Consider the following 22,787-nt stretch of genomic DNA (forward strand, 5'->3'; position numbering starts at 1 on the left):
TTCCACAGAAATAAGGCTAGCAAAGAGATCCACGAAATACAGATGTAACTCTGTGAGATGAAGTAACAGAACACTAAGCAGTTTCTCAAAAAGCTTCTTTCCAGATTTCATCTGAGGACATTTCCTTTTTCACCATAGCCCTCTATGCGCTTCCAAATATCGCTTTGCCAATTCCACAAGAACCGTCTTAGCGAAAGGCCTCTTGAGGGGAAAGCTGTAACTCTGTGAGATGATTTCACAGAACACAAAGAAGTTTCTCAGAAAGCTACTTTCTCTTTGTTATCGGAGGATATTTCCTTTGGCCCTATAGTCTTCCAATTGATTCGAAATATCTGTTAACAGATTCCACAGAAATAAGGCTAGCAAAGAGATCCACGAAATACAGATGTAACTCTGTGAGATGAATTAACAGAACACTAAGCAGTTTCTCAAAAAGCTTCTTTCCATATTTCATCTGAGGACATTTCCTTTTTCACCATAGCCCTCTATGCGCTTCCAAATATCGCTTTGCCAATTCCACAAGAACCGTCTTAGCGAAAGGCCTCTTGAGGGGAAAGCTGTAACTCTGTGAGATGATTTCACAGAACACAAAGAAGTTTCTCAGAAAGCTACTTTCTCTTTGTTATCGGAGGATATTTCCTTTGGCCCTATAGTCTTCAAAGGGATTCGAAATATCTGTTAACAGATTCCACAGAAATAAGGCTAGCAAAGAGATCCACGAAATGCAGATGTAACTCTGTGAGATGAAATAACAGAACACTAAGCAGTTTCTCAGAAAACTTCTTTCCAGATTTCATCTCAGGATATTTCCTTTTTCACCATAGCCCTCTATGGGCTTCCAAATATCACTTAGCCAATTCCACAAGAACTGTCCTAGCGAAAGGCTTCTTGAGAGGAAAGCTGCAACTCTGTGAGATGATTTCACAGAACACAAAGAAGTTTCTCAGAAATCTGCTTTCTCGTTTTTATCGGAGTATACTTCCTTTGGCACTAGGGTCTTCAAAGGGATCCAAAATATCTGTTCTCAGATTCCACAGAAATAAGGCTAGCAAAGAGATCCACGAAATACAGATGTAACTCTGTGAGATGAATTAACAGAACACTAAGCAGTTTCTCAAAAAGCTTCTTTCCAGATTTCATCTGAGGACATTTCCTTTTTCACCATAGCCCTCTATGCGCTTCCAAATATCGCTTTGCCAATTCCACAAGAACCGTCTTAGCGAAAGGCCTCTTGAGGGGAAAGCTGTAACTCTGTGAGATGATTTCACAGAACACAAAGAAGTTTCTCAGAAAGCTACTTTCTCTTTGTTATCGGAGGATATTTCCTTTGGCCCTATAGTCTTCAAAGGGATTCGAAATATCTGTTAACAGATTCCACAGAAATAAGGCTAGCAAAGAGATCCACGAAATGCAGATGTAACTCTGTGAGATGAAATAACAGAACACTAAGCAGTTTCTCAGAAAACTTCTTTCCAGATTTCATCTGAGGATATTTCCTTTTTCACCATAGCCCTCTATGGGCTTCCAAATATCACTTAGCCAATTCCACAAGAACTGTCCTAGCGAAAGGCTTCTTGAGAGGAAAGCTGCAACTCTGTGAGATGATTTCACAGAACACAAAGAAGTTTCTCAGAAATCTGCTTTCTCGTTTTTATCGGAGTATACTTCCTTTGGCACTAGGGTCTTCAAAGGGATCCAAAATATCTGTTCTCAGATTCCACAGAAATAAGGCTAGCAAAGAGATCCACGAAATACAGATGTAACTCTGTGAGATGAATTAACAGAACACTTAGCAGTTTCTCAGAATGTTTCTTTCCAGATTTCATCTGAGGATATTTCCTTTTTCACCATAGGCCTCTATGCGCTTCCAAATATCACTTTGCCAATTCCACCAGAGCTGTCTTAGCGAAAGGCTTCTTGAGGGGAAAGCTGTAACTCTTTGAGATGATTTCACAGAACACAAAGAAGTTTCTCAGAAAGCTTCTTTCTCTTTGTTATCGGAGGATATTTCCTTTGGCCCTATAGTCATCCAAGGGATCTGAAGTATCTGTTCTCAGATTACACAGAAATAAGGCTAGCAAAGAGATCCACGAAATACAGATGTAACACTGTGAGATGAATTAACAGAACACTAAGCAGTTTCTCAGAAAGCTTCTTTCCAGATTTCATCTGAGGATATTTCCTTTTTCACCATAGCCCTCTATGGGCTTCCAAATATCACTTAGCCAATTCCACAAGAACTGTCCTACCGAAAGGCTTCTTGAGAGGAAAGCTGTAACTCTGTGAGATGATTTCACAGAAAACTAAGAAGTTTCTCAGAAAGCTTCTTTCTCGTTGTTATCGGAGGATATTTCCTTTGGCGCTAGGGTCTTCAAAGATATCCGAAATATCTGTTCTCAGATTCCACAGAAATAAGGCTAGCAAAGAGATCCACGAATTACAGATGTAACTCTGTGAGATGAATTAACAGAACACTTAGCAGTTTCTCAGAATGTGTCTTTCCAGATTTCATCTGAAGTTATTTCCTTTTTCACCATAGCCCTCTAGCGCTTCCAAATATCACTTTGCAAATTCCACAAGAACTGTCTTAGCGAAAGGCTTCTTGAGGGGAAAGCTGTAACTCTGTGAGATGATTTCACAGAACACAAAGAAGTTTCTCAGAAAGCTTCTTTCTCTTTGTTATCGTAGGATATTTCCTTTGGCCCTATAGTCTTCCAAGGGATCTGAAGTATCTGTTCTCAGATTCCACAGAAATAAGGCTAGCAAAGAGATCCATGAAATACAGATATAACTCTGTGAGATGAATTAACAGAACACTAAGCAGTTTCTCAGAAAGCTTCTTTCCAGATTTCATCTGAGGATATTTCCTTTTTCACCATAGCCCTCTTTGCGCTTCCAAATATCACTTTGCCAATTCCAAAAGAACCGTCTTACCGAAAGGCTTTTTGAGGGGAAAGCTGTAACTCTGTGAGATGATTTCACAGAACACAAAGAAGTTTCTCAGAAAGCTTCTCTCTCTTTGTTATCGGAGGATATTTCCTTTGGCCCTATAGTCTTCAAAGGGATCCGAAATATCTGTTCTCAGATTCCACAGAAATAAGGCTAGCAAAGAGATCCACGAAATACAGATGTAACTCTGCGAGATGAACTAACAGAACACTAAGCAGTTTCTCAGAAAGCTTCTTTCCAGATTTCATCTGAGGATATTTGCTTCTTCACCATAGCCCTCTATGCGCTTCCAAATATCACTTTGCCAATTCCACAAGAACTATTTTAGCGAAAGGCTTCTTGACGGGAAACTGTAACTCTGTGAGATGATTTCACAAAACCCAAAGAAGTTTCTCAGAAAGCTTCTTTCTCTTTGTTATCGGAGGATATTTCCTTTGGTTCTATTGTCTTCTAAGGGAGCCGAAATATCTCTTCTCAGATTCCACAGAAATAAGGCTAGCAAAGAGATCCACGAAATACAGATGTAACTCTGTGAGATGAATTAACAGAACACTAAGCAGTTTCTCAGAAAGCTTCTTTGCAGATTTCATCTGAGGATATTTCCTTTTTCACCATAGCCCTCTTTGCGCTTCCAAATATCACTTAGCCAATTCCACAAGAACCGTCTTACCGAAAGGCTTCCTGAGGGGAAAGCTGTAACTCTGTGAGATGATTTCACAGAACACAAAGAAGTTTCTCAGAAAGCTTCTTTCTCTTTGTTATCGGAGGATATTTCCATTGGCCCTAGAGTCTTCAAAGGGATCCGAAATATCTGTTCTCAGATTCCAAAGAAATAAGGCTAGCAAAGAGATCCACGATATACAGATGTAACTCTGTGAGATGAACTAACAGAACACTAAGCAGTTTCTCAGAAAGCTTCTTTCCAGATTTCATCTGAGGATATTTGCTTCTTCACCATAGCACTCTATGCGCTTCCAAATATCACTTTGCCAATTCCACAAGAACTGTCTTAGCGAAAGGCTTCTTCAGGGGAAAGCTGTAACTCTGTGAGATGATTTCACAGAACACAAAGAAGTTTCTCAGACAGCTTCTTTCTCTTTGTTATCGGAGGATATTTCCTTAGGCCCTATAGTCTTCAAAGGGATCTGAAGTATCTGTTCTCAGATTCCACAGAAATAAGGCTAGCAAAGAGATCCACGAAATACAGATGTAACTCTGTGAGATGAATTAACAGAACACTAAGCAGTTTCTCAGAAAGCTTCTTTCCAGATTTCATCTGAGGATAATTGCTTCTTCACCATAGCCCTCTATGCGCTTCCAAATATCACTTTGCCAATTCCACAAGAACTGTCTTAGCGAAAGGCTTCTTGAGGGGAAAGCTGTAACTCTGTGAGATGATTTCACAGAACACAAAAAAGTTTCTCAGAAAGCTTCTTTCTCTTTGTTATCGGAGGATATTTCCTTTGGCCCTATAGTCTTCAAAGGGATCCGAAATATCTGTTCTCAGATTCCACAGAAATAAGGCTAGCAAAGAGATCCACGACATACAGATGTAAATCTGTGAGATGAATTAACAGAACACTAAGCAGTTTCTCAGAAAGCTTCTTTCCAGATTTCATCTCAGGATATTTCCTTTTTCACCATAGCCCTCTATGGGCTTCCAAATATCACTTTGCCTATTCCACAAGAACTGTCCTAGCGAAAGGCTTCTTGAGGGGAAAGCTGTAACTCTGTGAGATGATTTCACAGAACACAAAGACGTTTCTCAGAAAGCTTCTTTCTCTTTGTTATCGGAGGATATTTCCTTTGGCCCTATAGTCTTCAAAGGGATCAGAATATGTGTTCTCAGATTCCACAGAAATAAGGCTAGCAAAGAGATCCACGAAATACAGATGTAACTCTGTGAGATGAATTAACAGAACACTAAGCAATTTCTCAGAAAGCTTCTTTCTGGATTTCATCTGAGGATATTTCCTTTTTCACCATAGCCCTCTAAGGGCTTCAAAATATCACTTTGCCAATTCCACAAGAACTGTCTTAGCGAAAGGCTTCTTGAGGGGAAAGCCGTAACTCTGTGACATGATTTCACAGAACACAAAGAAGTTTCTCAGAAAGCTTCTTTCTCTTTGTTATGGGAGGATATTTCCTTTGGCCCTATAGTCTTCTTAGGGATCCGAAATATCTTTTCTCAGATTCCACAGAAATAAGGCTAGCAAATTGATCCACGAAACACAGATGTAACTCTGTGAGATGAATTAACAGAACACTAAGCAGTTTCTCAGAAAGCTTCTTTCCAGATTTCATCTCAGGATATTTACTTTTTCACCATAGCCCTCTATGCGCTTCCAAATATCACCTTGCCAATTCCACAATAACTGTCTTAGCGAAAGGCTGCTTGAGGGGAAAGCTGTAACTCTGTGAGATGATTTCACGGAACACAAAGAAGTTTCTCAGAAAGCTTCTTTCTCTTTGTTATCGTAGGATATTTCCTTTGGCGCTAGGGTCTTCAAAGGGATCCAAAATATCTGTTCTCAGATTCCACAGAAATAAGGCTAGCAAAGAGATCCACGAATTACAGATGTAACTCTGTGAGATGAATTAACAGAACACTTAGCAGTTTCTCAGAATGTTTCTTTCCAGATTTCATCTGAGGATATTTCCTTTTTCACCATAGCCCTCTATGCGCTTCCAAATATCACTTTGCCAATTCCACCAGAGCTGTCTTAGCGAAAAGCTTCTTGAGGGGAAAGCAGTAACTCTGTGAGATGATTTCACAGAACACAAAGAAGTTTCTCAGAAAGCTTCTTTCTCTTTGTTATCGGAGGATATTTCCTTTGGCCATAGAGTCTTCAAAGGGATCCGAAATATCTGTTCTCAGATTCCACAGAAATAAGGCTAGCAAAGAGATCCACGAAATACAGATGTAACTCTGTGAGATGAATTAACAGAACACTAAGCAGTTTCTCAAAAAGCTTCTTTCCAGATTTCATCTGAGGACATTTCCTTTTTCACCATAGCCCTCTATGCGCTTCCAAATATCGCTTTGCCAATTCCACAAGAACCGTCTTAGCGAAAGGCCTCTTGAGGGGAAAGCTGTAACTCTGTGAGATGATTTCACAGAACACAAAGAAGTTTCTCAGAAAGCTACTTTCTCTTTGTTATCGGAGGATATTTCCTTTGGCCCTATAGTCTTCAAAGGGATTCGATATATCTGTTAACAGATTCCACAGAAATAAGGCTAGCAAAGAGATCCACGAAATGCAGATGTAACTCTGTGAGATGAAATAACAGAACACTAAGCAGTTTCTCAGAAAACTTCTTTCCAGATTTCATCTGAGGATATTTCCTTTTTCACCATAGCCCTCTATGGGCTTCCAAATATCACTTAGCCAATTCCACAAGAACTGTCCTAGCGAAAGGCTTCTTGAGAGGAAAGCTGCAACTCTGTGAGATGATTTCACAGAACACAAAGAAGTTTCTCAGAAAGCTGCTTTCTCGTTTTTATCGGAGTATACTTCCTTTGGCACTAGGGTCTTCAAAGGGATCCAAAATATCTGTTCTCAGATTCCACAGAAATAAGGCTAGCAAAGAGATCCACGAATTACAGATGTAACTCTGTGAGATGAATTAACAGAACACTTAGCAGTTTCTCAGAATGTTTCTTTCCAGATTTCATCTGAGGATATTTCCTTTTTCACCATAGCCCTCTATGCGCTTCCAAATATCACTTTGCCAATTCCACCAGAGCTGTCTTAGCGAAAGGCTTCTTGAGGGGAAAGCTGTAACTCTTTGAGATGATTTCACAGAACACAAAGAAGTTTCTCAGAAAGCTTCTTTCTCTTTGTTATCGGAGGATATTTCCTTTGGCCCTATAGTCATCCAAGGGATCTGAAGTATCTGTTCTCAGATTACACAGAAATAAGGCTAGCAAAGAGATCCACGAAATACAGATGTAACTCTGTGAGATGAATTAACAGAACACTAAGCAGTTTCTCAGAAAGCTTCTTTCCAGATTTCATCTGAGGATAGTTCCTTTTTCACCATAGCCCTCTATGGGCTTCCAAATATCACTTAGCCAATTCCACAAGAACTGTCCTACCGAAAGGCTTCTTGAGAGGAAAGCTGTAACTCTGTGAGATGATTTCACAGAAAACAAAGAAGTTTCTCAGAAAGCTTCTTTCTCGTTGTTATCGGAGGATATTTCCTTTGGCGCTAGGGTCTTCAAAGATATCCGAAATATCTGTTCTCAGATTCCACAGAAATAAGGCTAGCAAAGAGATCCACGAATTACAGATGTAACTCTGTGAGATGAATTAACAGAACACTTAGCAGTTTCTCAGAATGTTTCTTTCCAGATTTCATCTGAAGTTATTTCCTTTTTCACCATAGCCCTCTAGCGCTTCCAAATATCACTTTGCCAATTCCACAAGAACTGTCTTAGCGAAAGGCTTCTTGAGGGGAAAGCTGTAACTCTGTGAGATGATTTCACAGAACACAAAGAAGTTTCTCAGAAAGCTTCTTTCTCTTTGTTATCGTAGGATATTTCCTTTGGCCCTATAGTCTTCCAAGGGATCTGAAGTATCTGTTCTCAGATTCCACAGAAATAAGGCTAGCAAAGAGATCCATGAAATACAGATATAACTCTGTGAGATGAATTAACAGAACACTAAGCAGTTTCTCAGAAAGCTTCTTTCCAGATTTCATCTGAGGATATTTCCTTTTTCACCATAGCCCTCTTTGCGCTTCCAAATATGACTTTGCCAATTCCACAAGAACCGTCTTACCGAAAGGCTTTTTGAGGGGAAAGCTGTAACTCTGTGAGATGATTTCACAGAACACAAAGAAGTTTCTCAGAAAGCTTCTCTCTCTTTGTTATCGGAGGATATTTCCTTTGGCCCTATAGTCTTCAAAGGGATCCGAAATATCTGTTCTCAGATTCCACAGAAATAAGGCTAGCAAAGAGATCCACGAAATACAGATGTAACTCTGTGAGATGAACTAACAGAACACTAAGCAGTTTCTCAGAAAGCTTCTTTCCAGATTTCATCTGAGGATATTTGCTTCTTCACCATAGCCCTCTATGCGCTTCCAAATATCACTTTGCCAATTCCACAAGAACTATTTTAGCGAAAGGCTTCTTGACGGGAAACTGTAACTCTGTGAGATGATTTCACAAAACCCAAAGAAGTTTCTCAGAAAGCTTCTTTCTCTTTGTTATCAGAGGATATTTCCTTTGGTTCTATTGTCTTCTAAGGGAGCCGAAATATCTCTTCTCAGATTCCACAGAAATAAGGCTAGCAAAGAGATCCACGAAATACAGATGTAACTCTGTGAGATGAATTAACAGAACACTAAGCAGTTTCTCAGAAAGCTTCTTTCCAGATTTCATCTGAGGATATTTCCTTTTGCATCATAGCCCTCTATGGGCTTCCAAATATCACTTTGCCAATTCCACAAGAACTGTCCTCGCTAAAGGCTTCTTGAGGGTAAAGCTGTAACTCTGTGAGATGATTTAACAGAACACAAAGAAGTTTCTCAGAAAGCTTCTTTCTCGTTGTTATCGGAGGATATTTCCTTTGGCCCTATAGTCTTCAAAGAGATCCAAAATATCTGTTCTCAGATTGCACAGAAATAAGGCTAGCAAAGAGATCCACGAAATACAGATGTAACTCTGTGAGATGAATTAACAGAACACAGAGCAGTTTCTCAGAAAGCTTCATTCCAGATTTCATATGAGGATATTTCCTTTTTCACCATAGCACTCTATGCGCTTCCAAATATCACTTTGCCCATTCCACAAGAACTGTCTTAGCGAAAGGCTTCTTGACGGGAAACTGTAACTCTGTAAGATGATTTCACAGAACACAAAGAAGTTTCTCAGAAACCTTCTTTCTCTTTGTTATCGGAGGATATTTCCTTTGGCCCTATAGTCTTCAAAGGGATCCGAAATATCTGCTCTCAGATTCCACAGAAATAAGGCTAGCAAAGAGATCCACGAAATACAGATATAACTCTGTGAGATGAACTAACAGAACACTAAGCAGTTTCTCAGAAAGCTTCTTTCCAGATTTCATCTGAGGATATTTGCTTCTTCACCATAGCCCTCTATGCGCTTCCAAATATCACTTTGCTAATTCCACAAGAACTATTTTAGCGAAAGGCTTCTTGACGGGAAACTGTAACTCTGTGAGATGATTTCACAAAACCCAAAGAAGTTTCTCAGAAAGCTTCTTTCTCTTTGTTATCGGAGGATATTTCCTTTGGTTCTATTGTCTTCTAAGGGAGCCGAAATATCTCTTCTCAGATTCCACAGAAATAAGGCTAGCAAAGAGATCCACGAAATACAGATGTAACTCTGTGAGATGAATTAACAGAACACTAAGCAGTTTCTCAGAAAGCTTCTTTCCAGATTTCATCTGAGGATATTTCCTTTTTCATCATAGCCCTCTATGGGCTTCCAAATATCACTTTGCCAATTCCACAAGAACTGTCCTCGCTAAAGGCTTCTTGAGGGTAAAGCTGTAACTCTGTGAGATGATTTAACAGAACACAAAGAAGTTTCTCAGAAACCTTCTTTCTCGTTGTTATCGGAGTATATTTCCTTTGGCCCTATAGTCTTCAAAGAGATCCGAAATATCTGTTCTCAGATTGCACAGAAATAAGGCTAGCAAAGAGATCCACGAATTACAGATGTAACTCTGTGAGATGAATTAACAGAACACTAAGCAGTTTCTCAGAAAGCTTCTTTCCAGATTTCATCTGAGGATATTTCCTTTTTCACCATAGCCCTCTATGTGCTTCCAAATATCACTTTGCCAATTCCACAAGAACTGTCTTAGCGAAAGGATTCTTGAGGGGAAAGCTGTAACTCTGTGAGATGATTTCACAGAACACAAAGAAGTTTCTCAGAAGGCTTCTTTCTCTTTGTTATCGGAGGATATTTCCTTAGGCCCTATAGTCTTCAAAGGGATCCGAAATATCTGTTCTCACATTCCACAGAAATAAGGCTAGCAAAGAGATCCACGACATACAGATGTAAATCTGTGAGATGAATTAACAGAACACTAAGCAGTTTCTCATAAAGCTTCTTTCCAGATTTCATCTCAGGATATTTCCTTTTTCACCATAGCCCTCTATGGGCTTCCAAATATCACTTTGCCTATTCCACAAGAACTGTCCTAGCGAAAGGCTTCTTTAGGGGAAAGCTGTAACTCTGTGAGATGATTTCACAGAACACAAAGACGTTTCTCAGAAAGCTTCTTTCTATTTGTTATCGGAGGATATTTCCTTTGGCCCTATAGTCTTCAAAGGGATCAGAATATGTGTTCTCAGATTCCACAGAAATAAGGCTAGCAAAGAGATCCACGAAATACAGATGTAACTCTGTGAGATGAATTAACAGAACACTAAGCAGTTTCTCAGAAAGCTTCTTTCTGGATTTCATCTGAGGATATTTCCTTTTTCACCATAGCCCTCTAAGGGCTTCAAAATATCACTTTGCCAATTCCACAAGAACTGTCTTAGCGAAAGGCTTCTTGAGGGGAAAGCCGTAACTCTGTGACATGATTTCACAGAACACAAAGAAGTTTCTCAGAAAGCTTCTTTCTCTTTGTTATCGGAGGATATTTCCTCTGGCCCTATAGTCTTCTTAGGGATCCGAAATATCTTTTCTCAGATTCCACAGAAATAAGGCTAGCAAAGAGATCCACGAAATACAGATGTAACTCTGTGAGATGAATTAACAGAACACTAAGCAGTTTCTCAGAAAGCTTCTTTCCAGATTTCATCTGAGGATATTTCCTTTTTCATCATAGCCCTCTATGGGCTTCCAAATATCACTTTGCCAATTCCACAAGAACTGTCCTCGCTAAAGGCTTCTTGAGGGGAAAGCTGTAACTCTGTGAGATGATTTCACAGAACACAAAGAAGTTTCTCAGAAAGCTTCTTTCTCGTTGTTATCGGAGGGTATTTCCTTTGGCCCCATAGTCTTCAAAGAGATCCGAAATATCTGTTCTCAGATTGCACAGAAATAAGGCTAGCAAAGAGATCCACGAATTACAGATGTAACTCTGTGAGATGAATTAACAGAACACTAAGCAGTTTCTCAGAAAGCTTCTTTCCAGATTTCATCTGAGGATATTTCCTTTTTCACCATAGCCCTCTATGTGCTTCCAAATATCACTTTTCCAATTCCACAAGAACTGTCTTAGCGAAAGGATTTTTGAGGGGAAAGCTGTAACTCTGTGAGATGATTTCACAGAACACAAAGAAGTTTCTCAGAAGGCTTCTTTCTCTTTGTTATCGGAGGATATTTCCTTAGGCCCTATACTCTTCCAAGGGATCTGAAGTATCTGTTCTCAGATTCCACAGAAATAAGGCTAGCAAAGAGATCCACGAAATACAGATATAACTCTGTGAGATGAATTAACAGAACACTAAGCAGTTTCTCATAAAGCTTCTTTCCAGATTTCATCTGAGGATATTTGCCTCTTCACCATAGCCCTCTATGCGCTTCCAAATATCACTTTGCCAATTCCACAAGAACTGTCTTAGCGAAAGGCTTCTTGAGGGGAAAGCTGTAACTCTGTGAGATGATTTCACAGAACCCAAAGAAGTTTCTCAGAAAGCTTCTTTCTCTTTGTTATCGGAGGATATTTCCTTTATACCTATAGTCTTCAAAGGGATCCGAAATATGTTTTCTCATATTCCACAGAAATAAGGCTAGCAAAGAGATCCACGAAATACAGATGTAACTCTGTGAGATGAATTAACAGAACACTAAGCAGTTTCTCAGAAAGCTTCATTCCAGATTTCATATGAGGATATTTCCTTTTTCACCATAGCACTCTATGCGCTTCCAAATATCACTTTGCCCATTCCACAAGAACTGTCTTAGCGAAAGGCTTCTTGACGGGAAACTGTAACGCTGTAAGATGATTTCACAGAACACAAAGAAGTTTCTCAGAAACCTTCTTTCTCTTTGTTATCGGAGGATATTTCCTTTGGCCCTATAGTCTTCAAAGGGATCCGAAATATCTGCTCTCAGATTCCACAGAAATAAGGCTAGCAAAGAGATCCACGAAATACAGATGTAACTCTGTGAGATGAATTAACAGAACACTAAGCAGTTTCTCATAAAGCTTCTTTCCAGATTTCATCTGAGGATATTACCTTTTTCAACAAAGCCCTCTATTCGCTCCCAAATATCACTTTGACAATTCCACAAGAACTGTCTTAGCGAAAGGTTTCTTGAGGGGAAAGCTGTAACTCTGTGAGATGATTTCACAGAACACAAAGAAGTTTCTCAGAAAGCTTCTTTCTCTTTGTTATCGGAGGATATTTCCTTTGGCCCAATAGTCTTCTAAGGGATCCGAAATATCTGTTCTCGTATTCCACAGAAATAAGGCTAGCAAAGAGATCCACGAAATACAGATGTAACTCTGTGAGATGAATTAACAGAACACTAAGCAGTTTCTCAGAAAGCTTCTTTCCAGATTTCATCTGAGGATATTTCCTTATTCAGCATAGCCCTCTATGAGCTTCCAAATATCGCTTTGGAAATTCCACAAGAACTGTCTTAGCAAAAGGCTTCTTGAGTGGAAAGCTGTAACTCTGTGAGGTGATTTCCCAGAACACAAAGAAGTTTCTCAGAAAGCTTCTTTCTCTTTGTTATCGGAGGATATTTCCTTTGGCCCTATAGTCCTCAAAGGGATCCGAAATATCTGTTCTCAGATTCCACAGAAATAAGGCTAGCAAAGAGATCCACGAAATACAGATGTAACTCTGTGAGATGAATTAACAGAACACTAAGCAGTTTCTCAGAAAGCTTCTTTCCAGATTTCATCTCAGGATATTTCCTGTTTCACCATAGCCCTCTATGGGCTTCCAAATATCACTCTGCCTATTCCACAAGAACTGTCCTAGCGAAAGGCTTCTTGAGGGGAAAGCTGTAACTCTGTGAGAGGATTTCACAGAACCCAAAGAAGTTTCTCAGAAAGCTTCTTTCTCGTTTATATCGGAGTATATTTCCTTTGGCGCTAGTGTCTTCAAAGGGATCCAAAATATCTGTTCTCAGATTCCACAGAAATAAGGCTAGCAAAGACATCCACGAATTACAGATGTAACTCTGTGAGATGAATTAACAGAACACTTAGCAGTTTCTCAGAATGTTTCTTTCCAGATTTCATCTGAGGATATTTCCTTTTTCACCATAGCCCTCTATGCGCTTCCAAATATCACTTTGCCAATTCCACCAGAGCTGTCTTAGCGAAAGGCTTCTTGAGGGGAAAGCTGTAACTCTGTGACATGATTCCACAGAACACAGAGAAGTTTCTCAGAAAGCTTCTTTCTCTTTGTTATTGGAGGATATTTCCTTTGGCCCTATAGTCTTCAAAGGGATCCGAAATATCTGTTCTCAGATTCCACAGAAATAAGGCTAGCAAAGAGATCCACGAAATACAGATGTAACTCTGCTAGATGAATTAACAGAACACTAAGCAGTTTCTCAGAAAGCTTCTTTCCAGATTTCCTCTGAGGATATTTCCTTTTTCACCATAGCCCTCTATGCGCTTCCAAATATCACTTTGCCAATTCCACAAGAACTGTCTTAGCGAAAGGCTTCTTGAGGGGAATGCTGTAACTCTGTGAGATGATTTCACAGAACACAGAGAAGTTTCTCAGAAAGTTTCTTACTCTTTGTTATCGGAGGATATTTCCTTTGGTTCTATTGTCTTCAAAGGGATCCGAAATATCTGTTCTCAGATTCCACAGAAATAAGGTAGCAAAGAGATCCACGAAATACAGATGTAACTCTGTGAGATGAATTAACAGAACACTAAGCAGTTTCTCAGAAAGCTTCTTTCCAAACTTCATCTGAGGATATTTCCTTTTTCACCATAGCCCTCTATGGGCTTCCAAATATCACTTTGCCAATTCCACAAGAACTGTCTTAGCGAAAGGCTTCTTGAGGGGAAAGCTGTAACTCTGTGAGATGATTTCACAGTACACAAAGAAGTGTCTCAGAAAGCTTCTTTCTCTTTGTTATCGGAGGATATTTCCTTTGGCCCTATAGTCTTCAAAGGGATCCGAAATATATGTTCTCAGATTCCACAGAAATAAGGCTAGCAAAGAGATCCACGAAATACAGATGTAACTCTGTGAGATGAATTCACAGACACTAAGCAGTTTCTCAGAAAGCTTCTTTCCAGATTTCATCTGAGGATATTTCGTTTTTCACCATTGCCCTCTATGGGCTTCTAAATATCACTTTGCCAATTCCACAAGAACTGTCTTAGCGAAAGGCTTCTTGACGGGAAAGCTGTAACTCTGTGAGATGATTTCAAAAAACACAAAGGAGTTTCTCAGAAAGCTTCTTTCTCTTTGTTATTGGAGGATATTTCCTTTAGCCCTATAGTCTTCTAAGGGATCCGAAATATCTGTTCTCAGATTCCACAGAAATAAGGCTAGCAAAGAGATCCACAAAATGCAGATGTAACTCTGTGAGATGAATTAACAGAACACTAAGCAGTTTCTCAGAAAGCTTCTCTCCACATTTCACATGAGTATATTTCCTTTTTCACCGTAGCCCTCTATGCGCTTCCAAATATCACTTTGAGGATTCCACAAGAACTGTCTTAGCGAAAGGCTTCTTGAGGGGAAAGCTGTAACTGTGAGAGATGATTTCACAGTACACAATGAAGTTTCTCAGAAAGCTTCTTTCTCTTTGTTATCGGAGGATATTTCCTTTGGCCCTATAGTCTTCAAAGGGTTCCGAAATATCTGTTCTCAGGTTCCACAGAAATAAGGCTAGCAAAGAGATCCACGAAATACAGATGTAACTCTGCTAGATGAATTAACAGAACACTAAGCAGTTTCTCAGAAAGCTTCTTTCCAGATTTCCTCTGAGGATATTTCCTTTTTCACCATAGCCCTCTATGCGCTTACAAACATCACTTTGCCAATTCCACAAGAACTGTCTTAGCGAAAGGCTTCTTGAGGGGAATGCTGTAACTCTGTGAGATGATTTCACAGAACACAGAGAAGTTTCTCAGAAAGCTTCTTTCTCTTTTTATCGGAGGATGTTTCCTTTGGCCCTATAGTCTTCAAAGAGATCCCAAATATCAGATCTCAGATTCCACAGAAATAAGGGTAGCAAAGAGATCCACGAAATACAGATGTAACTCTGTGAGATGAATTAACAGAACACTAAGCAGTTTCTCAGAAAGCTTCTTTCTAGATTTCATCTGAGGATATTTCCTTTTTCACCATAGCCCTCTATGCGCTTCCAAATATCACTTTGCCAATTCCACAAGAACTGTCTTAGCGAAAGGCTTCTTGAGGGGAATGCTGTAACTCGGTGAGATGATTTCACAGAACACAGAGAAGTTTCTCAGAAAGCTTCTTTCTCTTTGTTATCGGAGGATATTTCCTTTGGCCCTATAGTCTTTAAAGAGATCCCAAATATCAGATCTCAGATTCCACAGAAATAAGGGTAGCAAAGACATCCTCGAAATACAGATGTAACTCTGTGAGATGAATTAACAGAACACTAAGCAGTTTCTCAGAAAACTTCTTTCCAGATTTCATCTGAGGATATTTCCTTTTTCACCATAGCCCTCTATGGGCTTCCAAATATCACTTTGCCAGTTCCACAAGAACTGTCTTAGCGAAAGGCTTCTTGAGGGGTAAGCTGTAACTCTGTGAGATGATTTCACAGAACACAAAGAAGTTTCTCAGAAAGCTTCTTTCTCTTTGATATCGGAGTTTATTTCCTTTGGCCCTATAGCCTTCAAAGGGATCCGAAATATCTGTGCTCAGATTCCACAGAAATAAGGCTAGCAAACAGATCCACGAAATACAGATATAACTCTGTGAGATGAATTAACAGAACACTAAGAAGTTGCTCAGAAAGCTTCTTTCCAGATTTCATCTGGGTATATTTCCTTTTTCACCATATCCCTCTATGGGCTTCCAATTATCACTTTGCCAATTCCACAAGAACTGTCTTAGCGAAAGGCTTCTTGAGGGGAAAGCTGTAACTCTGTGAGATGATTTCACAGAACACAAAGAAGTTTCTCAGAAAGCTTCTTTCTCTTTGTTATGGTAGGGTATTTCCTTTGGCCCAATAGTCTTCAAAGGGAAACGAAATATCTGTTCTCAGATTACACAATAATAAGACTAGAAAAGAGATCCCCAAATACAGATAAAACTCTGTGAGATGAATTAACAGAACACTAGGCAGTTTCTCAGAAAGCTTCTTTCCAGATTTCATCTGAGGATATTTCCTTTTTCACCTTAGCCCTCTATGGGCTTCCAAATATCACTTTCCCAATTCCACAAGAACTGTCCTAGAGAAAGGCTTCTTGAGGGGAAAGCTGTAACTCTGTGAGATGATTTCACAGAACACAAAGAAGTTTCTCAGAAAGCATCTTTCTCTTTGTTATCGGAGAATATTTCCTTTGGCCCTAAAATCATCAAAGGGATCCGAAATATCTGTTCTCAGATTCCACAGAAATAACGCTAGCAAAGAGATCCACGAAATACAGATGTAACTCTGTTAGATGAATTAACAGAACACTAAGTTTCTCAAAAAGCTTCTTTCCAGATTTCATCTGAGGATATTTCCTTTTTCACCTTAGCCCTCTATGCACTTCCAAATATCACTTTGCCAATTCCACAAGAACTGTCTTAGCGAAAGGCTTCTTGAGGGGAAAGCTGTAACTCTGTGAGATTATTTCACAGAACACAAAGAAGTTTCTCAGAAACCTTCTTTCTCGTTGTTATCGGAGGATATTTCCTTTGGCCCTATAGTCTTCAAAGCGATCCGAAATATCTGTTCTCAGACTCCACAGAAATAGATTAGCAAAGAAATCCAAGAAATACAGATGTAACTCTGTGGGATGAATTAACAGAACACTAAGCAGTTTCTCAGAAAGCTTCTTTCAAGATTTCATCTTAGGATATTTCCTTTTTCACCACAGCCCTCTATGGGCTTCCAAATATCACTTTGCCAATTCCACAAGAACTGTCTTAGCGAAAGGCTTCTTTTGGTTAAAGCTGTAACTCTGTGAGATGTTTTAACAGAAAACAAAGGAGTTTCTCAGAAAGCTTCTTGCTCTTTGTTATCGGAGGATATTTCCTTTGGCCCTATAGTCTTCAAAGTGATCCGAAATATCTGTTCTCAGATTCCACAGAAATAAGGCTAGCAAAGAGATCCACGAAATACAAATGTAACTCTGTGAGATGAATTAACAGAACACTTAGCAGTTTCTGTGAAAGCTTCTTTCCAGATTTCATCTGAGGATATTTCCTTTTTCACCATAGCCCTCTATGGGCTTCCAAATATCACTTTGCCAATTGCACAAGAACTGTCTTACCGAAAGGCTTCTTTTGGTTAAAGCTGTAGCTCTGTGTGATGATTTCACAGAAAACAAAGGAGTTTCTCAGAAAGCTTCTTGCTCTTTGTTATCGGAGGATATTTCCTTTGGCCCTATAGTCTTCAAAGTGATCCGAAATATCTGTTCTCAGATTCCACAGAAATAAGGCTAGCAAAGAGATCCACGAAATACAAATGTAACTCTGTGAGATGAATTAACAGAACACTAGGCAGTTTCTCAGAAAGCTTCTTTCCAGATTTCATCTGAGGATATTTCCTTTTTCACCATAGCCCTCTATGGCCGTCCAAATATCACTTTGCCAATTCCACAAGAACTGTCTTAGCGAAAGGCTTCTTGAGGGGAAAGCTGTAACTCTGTGAGATGATTTCAGAGAACACAAAGAAGTTTCTCAGAAAGCTTCTTTCTCTTTGTTATCGGAGGATATTTCCTTTGGCCCTATAGTCTTCAAAGGGATCCGAAATATCTGTTCTCAGATTACACAGAAGTAAGGCTAGCAAATAGATCCACGAAATACAGATGAAACTCTGTGAGATGAATTAACAGAACACTAAGCAGTTTCTCAGGAAGCTTCTTTCCATATTTCATCTGAGGATATTTCCTTTTTCACCATAGCCCTCTATGTGCTTCCAAATATCACTTTTCCAATTCCACAAGAACTGTCTTAGCAAAAGGCTTCTTGAGGGGAAAGCTGTAACTCTGTGAGATGATTTCACAGAACACAAAGAAGTTTCTCAGAAAGCTTCTTTCTCTTTGTTATTGGAGGATATTTCCTTTGGCCCTACAGTCTTCTAAGGGATCCGAAATATCTGCTCTCAGATTCCACAGAAATAAGGCTACCAAAGAGATCCACGAAATACAGATGTAACTCTGTGAGATGAATTAACAGAACACTAGGCAGTTTTTCAGAAAGCTTCTTTCCAGATTTCATCTGAGGACATTTCCTTTTTCACCATAGCCCTCTATGGGCTTCCAAATATCACTTTGCCAATTCCACAAGAACTGTCTTAGCGAAAGGCTTATAGAGGGGAAAGCTGTAACTCTGTGAGATGATTTCACAGAACACAAAGGAGTTTCTCAGAAAGCTTCTTTCTCTTTGTTATCGGAGGATATTTCCTTTGGCCCTATAGTCTTCAAAGGGATCCGAAATATCTGTTCTCAGATTCCACAGAAATAAGGCTAGCAAAGAGATCCACGAAATACAGATGTAACTCTGCTAGATGAATTAACAGAACACTAATCAGTTTCTCAGAAAGATTCTTTCCAGATTTCATCTGAGGATATTTCCTTTTTCACCATAGCCCTCTATGGGCTTCCTAATATCACTTTGCCAATTCCACAAGAAGTGTCTTAGCGAAAGGCTTCTTGAGGGGAATGCTGTAACTCTGTGAGATGATTTCACAGAACACAGAGAAGTTTCTCAGAATGCTTCTTTCTCTTTGTTATCGGAGGATATTTCCTTTGGCCCTATAGTCTTCAAAGAGATCCGAAATATCAGTTCTCAGATTCCACAGAATTAAGGGTAGCAAAGAGATCCACGAAATACAGATGTAACTCTGTGAGATGAATTAACAGAACACTAAGCAGTTTCTCAGAAAGCTTCTTTCCAGATTTCATCTGAGGATATTTCCTTTTTCACCATAGCCCTCTATGGGCTTCCAAATATCACTTTGCCAATTCCACAAGAACTGTCTTAGCGAAAGGCTTCTTGACGGGAAAGCTGTAACTCTGTGAGATGTTTTCAAAAAACACAAAGGAGTTTCTCAGAAAGCTTCTTTCTCTTTGTTATTGGAGGATATTTCCTTTGGCCCTATAGTCTTCAAAGGGATCCGAAATATCTGTTCTCAGATTCCACAGAAATAAGGCTAGCAAAGAGATCCACGAAATACAGATGTAACTCTGTGAGATGAATTAACAGAACACTAAGCAGTTTCTCAGAAAGCTTCTTTCCACATTTCACCTGAGTATATTTCCTTTTTCACCGTAGCCCTCTATGCGCTTCCAAATATCACTTTGCCAATTCCACAAGAACTGTCTTAGCGAAAGGCTTCTTGAGGGGAAAGCTGTAACTCTGAGAGATGATTTCACAGAACACAATGAAGTTTCTCAGAAAGCTTCTTTCTCTTTGATATCGGAGTTTATTTCCTTTGGCCCTATAGCCTTCAAAGGGATCCGAAATATCTGTGCTCAGATTCCACAGAAATAAGGCTAGAAAAGAGATCCACGAAATACAGATGTAACTCTGTGTGATAAATTAACAGAACACTAACCAGTTTCTAAGAAAGCTTCTTTCCAGATTTCATCTGAGGATATTTCCTTTTTCACCTTAGCGCTCTATACGCTTCCAAATATCACTTTGCCAGTTCCACAAGAACTGTCTTAGCGAAAGGCTTCTTGAGGGGAAAGCTGTAACTCTGTGAGATGATTTCACAAAACACAAAGAATTTCTCAGAAAGCTTCTTTCTCTTTGTTATCGGAGGATATTTCCTTTGGCCCTATAGTCTTCTAAGGGATCCGAAATATCTGTTCTCAGATTCCACAATAATAAGACTAGCAATGAGATCCACGAAATACAGATAAAACTCTGTGAGATGAATTAACAGAACACTAGGCAGTATCTCAGAAAGATTCTTTCCAGATTTCATCTGAGGATATTTCCTTTTTCTCATAGCACTCTAGGGGCTTCCAAATATCACTTTGCCGATTCTACAAGAACTGTCTTAGCGAAAGGCTTCTTGAGGGGAAAGCTGTAACTCTGTGAGTTGATCTCACAGAACACAAAAATATATCTCAGAAAACTTCTTTCTCTTTGTTATCGGAGGATATTTCCTTTGGCCCTGTAGTCTTCAAAGGGATCCGAAATATCTGTTCTCAGATTCCACGGAAATAAGGCTAGCAAAGAGATCCACGAAATACAGATGTAACTCTGTGAGATGAATTAACAGAACACTAAGCAGTTTCTCAGAAAGCTTCTTTCCAGATTTCATCTGAGGATATTTCCTTTTTCACCCTGGCCCTCTATGGGCTTCCAAATATCACTTTGCCAATTCCACAAGGACTGTCTTAGCGAAAGGCTCCTTGAGGGGAAAGCTGTAATTCTGTGAGAAGATTTCACAGAACAGAAAGGAGTTTCTCAGAAAGCTTCTTTCTCTTTGATATCGGAGTTTATTTCCTTTGGCAGTGTAGTCTTCAAAGGGATCCGAAATATCCGTTCTCAGATTCCACAGAAATAAGGCTAGCAAAGAGATCCACGAAATACAGATGTAACTCTGTGAGATGAATTAACAGAACACTAAGCAGTTTCTCAGAAAGCTTCTTTCCACATTTCATCTGAGGATATTTCCTTTTTCACCATAGCCCTCTATGGGCTTCCACATATCACTTTGCCAATTCCACAAGAACTGTCTTAGCGAAAGGCTTCTTGGGGGGAAAGCTGGAACTCCGTGAGATGATTTCACAGAACACAAAGAAGTTTCTCAGAAAGCTTCTTTCTCTTTGTTATCGGAGGATATTTCCTTTGGCCCTATAGTCTTCAAAGGGAAACGAAATATCTGTATTCAGATTCCACAATAATAAGACTAGCAAAGAGATCCACGAAATACAGATGTAACTCTGTGAGATGAATTAACAGAACTCTAAGCAGTTTCTCAGAAAGCTTCTTTCCAGATTTCATCTGAGGATATTTCCTTTTTCACCTTAGCGCTCTATGGGCTTCCAAATATCACTTTGCCAATTCCACAAGAACTGTCTCAGAGAAAGGCTTCTTGAGGGGAAAGCTGTAACTCTGTGAGATGATTTCACAGAACACAAAGGAGTTTCTCAGAAAGCTTCTTTCTCTTTGTTATCGGAGGATATTTCCTTTGGCCCTATAGTCTTCAAAGGGATCCGAAATATCTCTTCTCAGATTCCACAGAAATAAGGCTAGCATAGAGATCCAGGAAACACAGAGGTAACTCTGTGAGATGAATTAACAGAACACTAAGCAGTTTCTCAGAAAGCTTCTTTCCAGATTTATCTGAGGATACTTCCTTTTTCACCATAGCCCTCTATGGGTTTCCAAATATCACTTTGCCAATTCCACAAGAACTGTCTTGGTGAAAGGCTTCTTGAGGGGAAAGCTGTAACTCTGTGAGATGATTTCACAGAACACAAAGAAGTTTCTCAGAAAGCATCTTTATCTTTGTTATCGGAGGATATTTCCTTGGCCCTATGTTCTTCTAAGGGATCCGAAATATCTGTTCTCAGATACCACAGAAATAAGGCTAGCTAAGTGATCCACGAAATACAGATGTAACTCTGTGAGATGAATTAACAGAACACTAAGCAGTTTCTCAGAAAGCTTCTTTCCAGATTTCATCTGAGGATATTTCCTTTTTCACCATAGCCCTCCATGGGTTTCCAAATATCACTTTGCCTATTCCACAAGACTGTCTTAGCGAAAGGCTTCTTGAGTGGAAAGCTGTAACTCTGTGAGATGATTTCACAGAACACAAAGAAGTTTCTCAGAAAGCTTCTTTCTCTTTGTTATCGGAGGATATTTCCTTTGGTTCTTTTGTCTTCTAAGGGATCCGAAATATCTGTTATCAGATTCCACAGAAATAAGGCAAGCAAAGAGATCCACAAAATACAGATGTAACTCTGTGAGATGAATTAACAGAACACTAAACAGTTTCTCAGAAAGCTTCTTTCCAGATTTCATCTGAGGATATTTCCTTTTTCACCTTAGCGCTCTATGGGCTTCCAAATATCACTTTGCCAATTCCAAAGAACTCTCCTAGAGAAAGGCTTCTTGAGGGGAAAGCTGTAACTCTGTGAGATGATTTCACAGAACACAAAGGAGTTTCTGAGAAAGCCTCTTTCTCTTTGATATCGGAGTTTATTTCCTTTGGCAGTGTAGTCTTCAAAGGGATCCGAAATATCTGTTCTCAGATTCCACAGAAATAAGGCTAGGAAACAGATCCATGAAATACAGATGTAACTCTGTGTGATGAACTAACAGAACACTAAGCAGTTTCTCAGAAAGCTTCTTTCCAGATTTCATCTGAGGATATTTCCTTTTTCACCATAGCCCTCTATGGGCTTCCAAATATCACTTTGCCAATTCCACAAGAACTGTCTTGGTGAAAGGCTTCTTGAGGGGAAAGCTGTAACTCTGTGAGATGATTTCACAGAACACAAAGAAGTCTCTCAGAAAGCTTCTTTCTCTTTGTTATCGGAGGATATTTCCTTTGGCCCTATAGTCTTCAAAGGGATCCGAAATATCTGTTCTCAGATTCCACAGAAATAAGGCTAGCTAAGAGATCCACGAAATACAGATGTAACTCTGTGAGATGAATTAACAGAACACTAAGAAGTTTCTCAGAAAGCTTCTTTCCAGATTTCATCTGAGGATATTTCCTTTTTCACCGCAGCCCTCTATGGGCTTCCAAATATCACTTTGCCAAT

This window comes from Macaca fascicularis, chromosome 18 (assembly GCF_037993035.2).
Source record: "Macaca fascicularis isolate 582-1 chromosome 18, T2T-MFA8v1.1".
Taxonomy (NCBI): Eukaryota; Metazoa; Chordata; class Mammalia; order Primates; family Cercopithecidae; genus Macaca; species Macaca fascicularis.